The sequence below is a fragment of the Grammomys surdaster genome, unplaced genomic scaffold (assembly GCF_004785775.1).
Source record: "Grammomys surdaster isolate TR1022 unplaced genomic scaffold, NIH_TR_1.0 265, whole genome shotgun sequence".
Classification (NCBI taxonomy): domain Eukaryota; kingdom Metazoa; phylum Chordata; class Mammalia; order Rodentia; family Muridae; genus Grammomys; species Grammomys surdaster.
Window position 1 is genome coordinate 2,422,659 of NW_021604706.1, and position 7,866 is coordinate 2,430,524.

The following is a 7,866-nucleotide window of genomic DNA, read 5'->3' on the forward strand; positions in this document are numbered from 1 at the left end:
CCCCCGTCACTTTCTTCTCCCCTGATCAACTGGGTGGCTTTGACTCCAGAGAGACTCAGTTTCACTTCTGTAAGTCAAGAGACTTTCTCTCCTCTGGGAATGCTGGAGCACAAAGTGATAGACTTGGGATTTTTGTGGACAGAGATTCTGTTAGTTCCAAGGAATGCCTCTTGGGCTGATGTTGCACCTTGGTGTCTCACAATGGATCATGAGCCCTCTAGTCCCTCTGATTCACCCCTGGGATATATTCTGAGAAACTAATCTAAACTAATGAATAGACCCCAAAGCAGTGGCTCTCAACCTGCGTAATGTTACGACTTTTTAATACAGTTCATTATGGTGGCTGGAGAAATGGCTCAGTGGTTAAGAGCACTGACTGCTCTTCCAGAGGACCTGAGTTTAATTCTCAGCAACCACATGGTGGCTCATGATCATCTGTAATGGGATCCGATGATCTCCTCTGGTGTGTCTGAAGATAGCTACAGTGTACTCATTTAAATGAAATAATTTTTTTTAAAAAAAAAGTACAGTTCATCATGTTGTAGTGACCTCCAAACATAAAACTGCTTTCATTGCTTCTTCATAACTGCAATTTTGCTACTGTCATGAATTGTAACGTAGATATATGATACACAGAATATCTGATATGTGACTCCCAAAGGGAGTTCCCCTCAGGTTGGGAACCACTGACCACTTTTCTTGTTCTTTTTCTTTTTGTTTGTTTTTCCCTCCTCCTCCTCTTCTTCCTTCTCCTCCTCCTCCTTCTCCTCCTCTTCCTCCTCCTTCTCCTCCTCCTCCTCCTTCTCCTCCTCTTCCTCCTTTTCTGTTATTTTGTTGGGGGCAGCTGGAGAGATGGTAGCATTGGGTGTTGTTGCAGAAGATCCACCCAGATGTGGTTCCCCGAACCCACTGGCCGGGGGTGGGGCATGGAAATGAGGATTCAAATACCATCTGCCACACATTCTGTTCCCTCCCACTCCAGAAAGTGGCAGCAGAAAAATGCAAAAATTGGGGCAAGGGAAGAAGATAATGAGGGGGGAGTTTCTCACAATATGTGTCTATTCACTCTGAACTAAATGTTGGTGCTGGTCACCCCATGTGTTGAAGGAGATACCCAGAAGGAGATACCCAGAAGGAAGACAAGCCTCCTTACTCTTAAAGGCTATAATAATGCCCCCCACTTTAGTTCAAGATTTATCAAAAAGTGATCTTGGCCATGGTCTGTCAGGTGGATGCTGAAACAAGGCTTAATGCAAGGGGCCAGGAGGAACCCTTATGCTGTATTCTGGAGGGTGATGCTCAGGTCAAGATTCCAATATGGCAGTCTTCAGACCATGCTAAAGTTTAGACCCAGACAGAAGTCTTTGGCTACCTGTAAACTATTCTGATAGCTAGCCTCTGTAGGCACCTAAGTAAAAAATAACAAACAAACAACAGAGTGCTTGCAAAATGGCTCAAGGAGAAAGATGCTTGCCCCACAGACCTGACAACCTGAGTCCAACCATTGGAATCCAGGATGGAAAGAGAACCAACTCATGAAAGTTGTCCTCTGACCTCCAGAAAAACACCATCCATGTTTGTTGGAGGGCCTTGATGCAGAAGATTGCAGTCCACCATTTCCGGACAGCTCTCTGAACTCAGCACAAAATGGAGGACTCCCTTCCCCCAGCAGGGCTTTCGACTCTCTGCCTGACCTTATTTGGAAGAGGTTTCTGAGCACAGATGCCTGGCTTATCTTAAGCATGACCTTTGGCACAATTCCCTGCAACATGCTTTCCCCCCAGCTGTTCAAGTAATTAGGTGTTATGCTCCTACCCAGATAATAGGACTGCTGACTAATGCAAACGGAAGCATACTGTGAACGACTATCAGGCAATCCCCCGAGCTGTTGCCCTCTTTCTATATATTCCATATATTCCCCTCACCCCTTGAAATTTAGCTGCCTCTCTGAAGCTGATCCTGGAAGTCTGTCATTCTGTCCAACCCTGTTCCTTGACTCTGCTCCCCTCACCTTCGTGGGCCGGTGGTCAGTGACCTCTGAGGAAAGGGGAGACTCACACATGTTCACATACCAGCAACAAAATAATAGTAATGATAATATTTTATATGACCAAGAAAGGCAAGGACTGATAGGGTCTCACCACAGTGCTGAGTGTGAAAAGTCTATGAACGGTGGGTTATGGTGTAGTAAGTTCCTTTGCCAGAAATGAGAACAAAAAGAGCACTTATTGAGACACATGGCAAAAGACAGTGGGCAAACTCCTGGAGAAAGGATCATGCTTTGTGGGAGGGCAAGCTCTTTTTATAGCATTCAAAAGGAAGTGCAAGGTCTTGTCAGGCAGAGCACTTGCATGGGACTCATCTCTAGATAACCAGGCAATCATTTCATTGAGTTTTAGCTGAGAAACGAGTTTTATAGCATGAGTTCTTTTCTGGGCTGCCTTTCTGTATAAGCCATCATGAATTCACTAGGCATCCAGCCCTGGAAAGTCTGGCCCTACTTGTTAAAGTGTAGAATTGCTCATGGTAGTGTGACATTACAGCTAGGGCTTCTTGCAGCTCTTTCTGGTCCTGCTTAGAGGCAGCTGTAGCCTTGCTCTGAGCCTAGTCTGCTCTGAAGCGAGACAACTTTGTTCTGATGCTAAACTAGCTCAGGCCGGTGTGTCAATGTGTCGTGGTAATCACTTTCTGAACTCCAAAAGCAGCTGTTATGGGCTCTCAGTACTTGCTTTGTACTTGTTAGGAATTTTTTTTTGCTTATTCATTATTTAATAAGCGTTTTATCTACATGTATGTATATGTACCGTGTAGATGCCCAGAGTCACCAGAGATCACAGGACTTCTGATCTACTGGAACTGGAGCTACGGGTGGTTGCAAGCTACCATGTGGGTGCTAGTCTGCAAGAATAGCATGTGCTCTTACCTGTGGAGCCATATCTCCAGCCCTGGCTGGATCTCTCGTGTGAGGAGCGTGATGATGGTAAGCAGGAGCAAGTTAGGATCTTCTAATAGGAAATGATACTTTAGATTTTGCAACAACTCTCATTTGGGCTTCCTCTTACCACCCTTGAGCTGGTTGGTTTTGTACTCTAACATATATGTGCATTCCTTCTTCTAGAAGCAAGTAACAGCTTATACAACCAGCCTGGAAATTACTTCCTCAATTATTTTAGTGTTCGGTTGTAGAGGCTTCTGGAGAAGCCTTTGCCTTGGACTGTTATTCTGGGGACTGTGGGATGACTTATTTAACACTACTTCCTGTATCTGCATTCTCTGCTCACTCAGAGTGACCCTGACAGATCTTTGATTCCAACACTCCTACGGTTGGGCCCTGAGTTGCTCTGAAACCCCTTACTGTATACACTATCCCAGGAGCAGGGTAATGAGCTGTCTCCCAAGGAGAGGCAACAGCTGCAACCAAGACAACAGTGGTTCCCAAGAGCTAAGGAAACTGTCCCTACAGCTGTAGCTGAGCAGGGAGTGCTAACTTCCCTAGATCTCTAAAACTCTGCTCCACTGACAGCTGCTGGTGAAACAGCATTTGCTCCTTATAACCCTGAGGCTGCAGGTGACACAGCCAATTCTGCTTCTGGGCTTGGGATAATGAGCAACCGTAATGTCCACCTTCTGTTCTCACTGTTACATCACTTCACACCATGAACAGAATGCAAAAGGAGGGGACTTGAATGGGCTGGCATGCATTCCCTGGCCTCGGACCTATCCCTGCGAAAACACTGCATAGAAGGTACAGGAGGATGGAACATATTGCTGAGCTGCAGTTGAGAAAGGAACAGGCAAGAGAAAGTCCACATCCCATGTTATCTTGACACTCCAAAGCATACCCTGGATGGTTTTCAGGACCTTTGACTATAGCATTGTTGGATCCCAGTTGCTTACTGTTTCCAGAAAGGAAGAATCAGCTCTTACTTTTAGAGCTTTCTGGGCTCAGCAAAAAAGTTCAGTATTCTAGTACTTCCCTCCCGCCAGGGCTCAAGGGACCCCATAGAAGTGGAGACAGAAAGAGTGTAAGAGCCCGAAGGGATGGAAGACACCACAAAAACAAGGACCTCTACATCAGCATGAGCAAAGCTCATATGAATCCACAAAGACTGAGGGCCTGCAAGGGTCTGCACCAGGTGGGGTCCTAGAGCTGAAAGGAGAAGCAGGCATATGTCTTCATCCCTAACCCAGAAGCGATATCCAGGTGATAACCACTTGCAAATGAAAAATTTAACTTTCTCCAAGGGAATTTCACTGGGGGACCAAACCACTCTTAAGGGTAGGCTGCATGCCCAGCAGTAGACAGGCAACAGAAAATGAACTGAACACCATCTTTTGAGTTTCCTTGCCTCATAACATTGTCAGGGCAATTTTCCCCCATCTTACAGGTCCTTTGCATGTGTATATATAATGGCTTATGGTTTGGGGTTTTAATGGAATTCCTGAGTGTGCAAACGTGTGTATCTCTGCATCTATATGTGTTTCTTGTGCTTTTTCTTTGGCGCTTTTTCTTGTTTTGTTGTTTTGTTATATTCCTATTTTTATTTGTTTTATTTTATTATTATTCCTTAGCTGCCTGTTTCCTCCCACCCCCAAGGAGAGACAGAAAGGGTGTGTATCTGGATGGCAAGGGAGGTGGGGAGGTATTGAGAGGAGTAGGGGAAGTAGAAACCATAATTAGAATATATTATGTGAAGCAATTCCATTTCCAATGAAAGAAAAGAAAAAATTAATATCCTATGCAGGTGCACACACTTTCAATCCCAGCACTCGGGAGGTAGAGGTAGGTGAATTTCAGGCTAGCTTGGTCTACATAGTGAGTTCCAGGCCAACCAGGACTGCATAGCAAGACCCAGTCTTTAAAAAAATTGCTTTAAATAAGTGAATTGACAGCTAGACATGGTGGTACAGATGGTTTTAATCCTGGCACTTGGGGCACAGAGTTAGGTGGGTTTCTGTGAGTCTGATGCCAGCCTAGTGTACATTACAAGCTCCACACAAACCAGAGATAACTAGTGAGACCCTGTCTTAAAAAATTCTGTTAGGCTGGAGAGATGGCTTATCAGTTGAAAGCACTTTTCTTAGAGAGGACCTAAGTTTGATTCCCAGCACTGTTCTTTCAGAGGTCCTGAGTTCAATACCCAGCAAACACATGGTGGCTCACAATCATCTATAATGGATCTAGTGCCCTCTTCTGGTATGCAGACATATATGCAGGCAGAACAATGTGCATAATAAATAAATGCTTTTTTTTTTAAAAAAAAAAAGACATCAAAGTGAAACATTAGGGGGCTTGCAGAGATGGCTCAGTGGTTAAGAGCACTGACTTTTCTTCCAGAGATCCTGAGTTCAATTCCCAGCAACTACACTGTGGCTCACAGTCATCTGTAATGGGATCCGGTGCCTTCTTCTGGTGTGTCTGAAGACAGCTGCAGGGTACTCCGCTGCAGGGTACTCATATACATAAAATAAATAAATAAATCTTTTTAAAAAATGAAACAGTAAAATAGGAAAGTTAAAATTAAAAAGATGAAGACTAAGTAAAAATAATAAGTATACATAACTGATGGCAGCTCACAACCATCCATAACTCCAGATCCAGGGGATGGCAATTAGTGAAAATGACATAGAAACTCTCATGAATTCAGTTAGTTCATGTAATGACTAAAGTTAGGTGTAGTGGCTGATATTCAAGAAGAGAACTGAGTTTAAGACTAGCCTGGGCTATGCATTGAGTTTCAGGCCAGCTTGATCTAAAAGTGAGAGTTTTTCTTGAAAACCAGAAAGAAAAGAAAAGAGAGAGAAAGAGAGAGAGAGAGAGAGAGAGAGAGAGAGAGAGAGAGAGAGGCAGACTCTACTATTTTATGCTGATGATACTTGCAATACACGAAAATGTGATTATCTTTTTTTCTTTCTTGTCTTCCCTCTTTCCTTTCTTTCTTTTTATTTATTTATATTTTTGAGACAGGGTTTCTCTGTGTAACCCTGGCTGTCCTGGAACTCACGCTGTAGACCAGGCTGGCCTCGAACTCAGAAATCTGTCTGCCTCTGCCTCCCGAGTACTGGGACTAAATTCGTGTGCCACCACCGCACAGCTCTTTTCCTTTTCTTTATTAGAAATTTTAAATTATTTTATGTGTATGGTTATTTTGTGTGCACGTATGTCTATGCACTATTTGTGTGGCTGGTACCCATGGAGTTCAGAAGAGGGGACTGGAGTTACAGAAACTTGTGAGCTACCATGTGGGTGTTGGGAATCAAATCCTGGTCCTAGGGAAGAACAGCCAGTGTTCATCTCTCCAGTCCCTCTTTTTCTTTTCTCATGGTTTGCTTACGAGAAAATTGAGAGTGATTTGGCACAGAGAGACTTCAATATCTACTTTTTTTTTGAAGTGCTAGGGGTGGAACTCAGGGCCTTACAGCTGCTAAACCTGCTAATGAGCTACAGCCCTAGTCCTTGATTGACACTGTAAAGTATATTTTATTCTCCTGTATGTGATTGTCATCTAAGAGGTTTACTGCCTCCATCTGCTAACCTAGTCCTAGACTTGGAACCTATAATCTAATCTAGGCCTCAAATGTTTTTAGCCTCTGAGACTTATTGTTAAATAAGTTCACTCCTTCCTAGTTCTTTTTGAACTTTGGCTGGCTGGTTCAACTCAGCTGTTCTGGCTAAAACTCCTCTCCAAGCTGACTGATTCAGTCTGGTTTCTCTCAGCTTCTCCTGAACTGCTCTGCTTGGCCTCATACTAACTTTGGCAATCTGTTCTGATCCCTCTCATTCTCTGGATTCACCAGTGTCTAGCTTGTTCTCTCTCTCTGCAGCCTGTTTCTCTATAATTGTCCTGGTAAAAGTGCCTCCTTCTCTCTTTGCACTGCCCCTCAAGTAGCCTCCCTTTCCTCTCTTCTCATAAGAGTTGGCCATATCCCATTTTTTCAAACCTTTCTCTGATTCGCTCTTTGTCTGCCACTCAGTTAGACATCACTTTCAAACAAAGGTGCTTCCTTCTTCCTTCTACAAACTAACTTTACCTTGGTTGTTTGGGATTAAAGGTGTATACTAAGAGTTTGTCTGTATTCCAGCCAGAGGGATTAAAGGTGTGAGCTAAGACTGAGCCACAACATAACACAATCTCAGGGTTCACAGTGTGATCAAATATCCTGCAACATGACATTTATTGACTGTTTGTATGTGGTAGAACAATTCTAAATGCCTTTCATGTCTCATCAAAGTATTACAGATAGGCCCTTATTGTCCCTGTAATATAGATGTTGAAACATGAATAAATGGCAGAATTGAGTTTTGAATGATGGGCACATCAGAGTGGCACATTGCTTGAAAAGGAGATTGGGAGCATAGGAAGTAATTAGAATGTATGGCAAGTTCTGAATGTTTTTGTTTGGTTGCTTAGTTTACTGTTAAAAGCCATCTAAGGTTCCAGGTGCAGATTAGGAACTAACTGGCCCCTATTATCCCTATAGAATCCATTAGGAAATGAATTCTAAGAGAATAAGTGACTTGCCCAAGGCCACTCAGTTGAAACATGATCTAGCTAGTTTTAAATTAGCATTACTTTTCTGCTATAAACTCTTCCCAGGCTCCATATCTCCCTCTCAACAAAGTTTCAACTTGTCAAGGCTGGGGTCATCAAAATGGGTCAATGGGTAAAGGCACTTGCAGTCAAGACTGACAATCTGAGTTTTTTCCTTAGAGCTTACATAGTAGAAGGTATTCTACTGCTTATACTGCTGTAAGGTGTTGTCTGTCTGACATCCAAATGAATGCAGTGACATGTGCATGCGTGTGCGTGTACACATGCATGCATGTGCGTGCGTGCACACACACAAATAAATAAATAGCTTAAA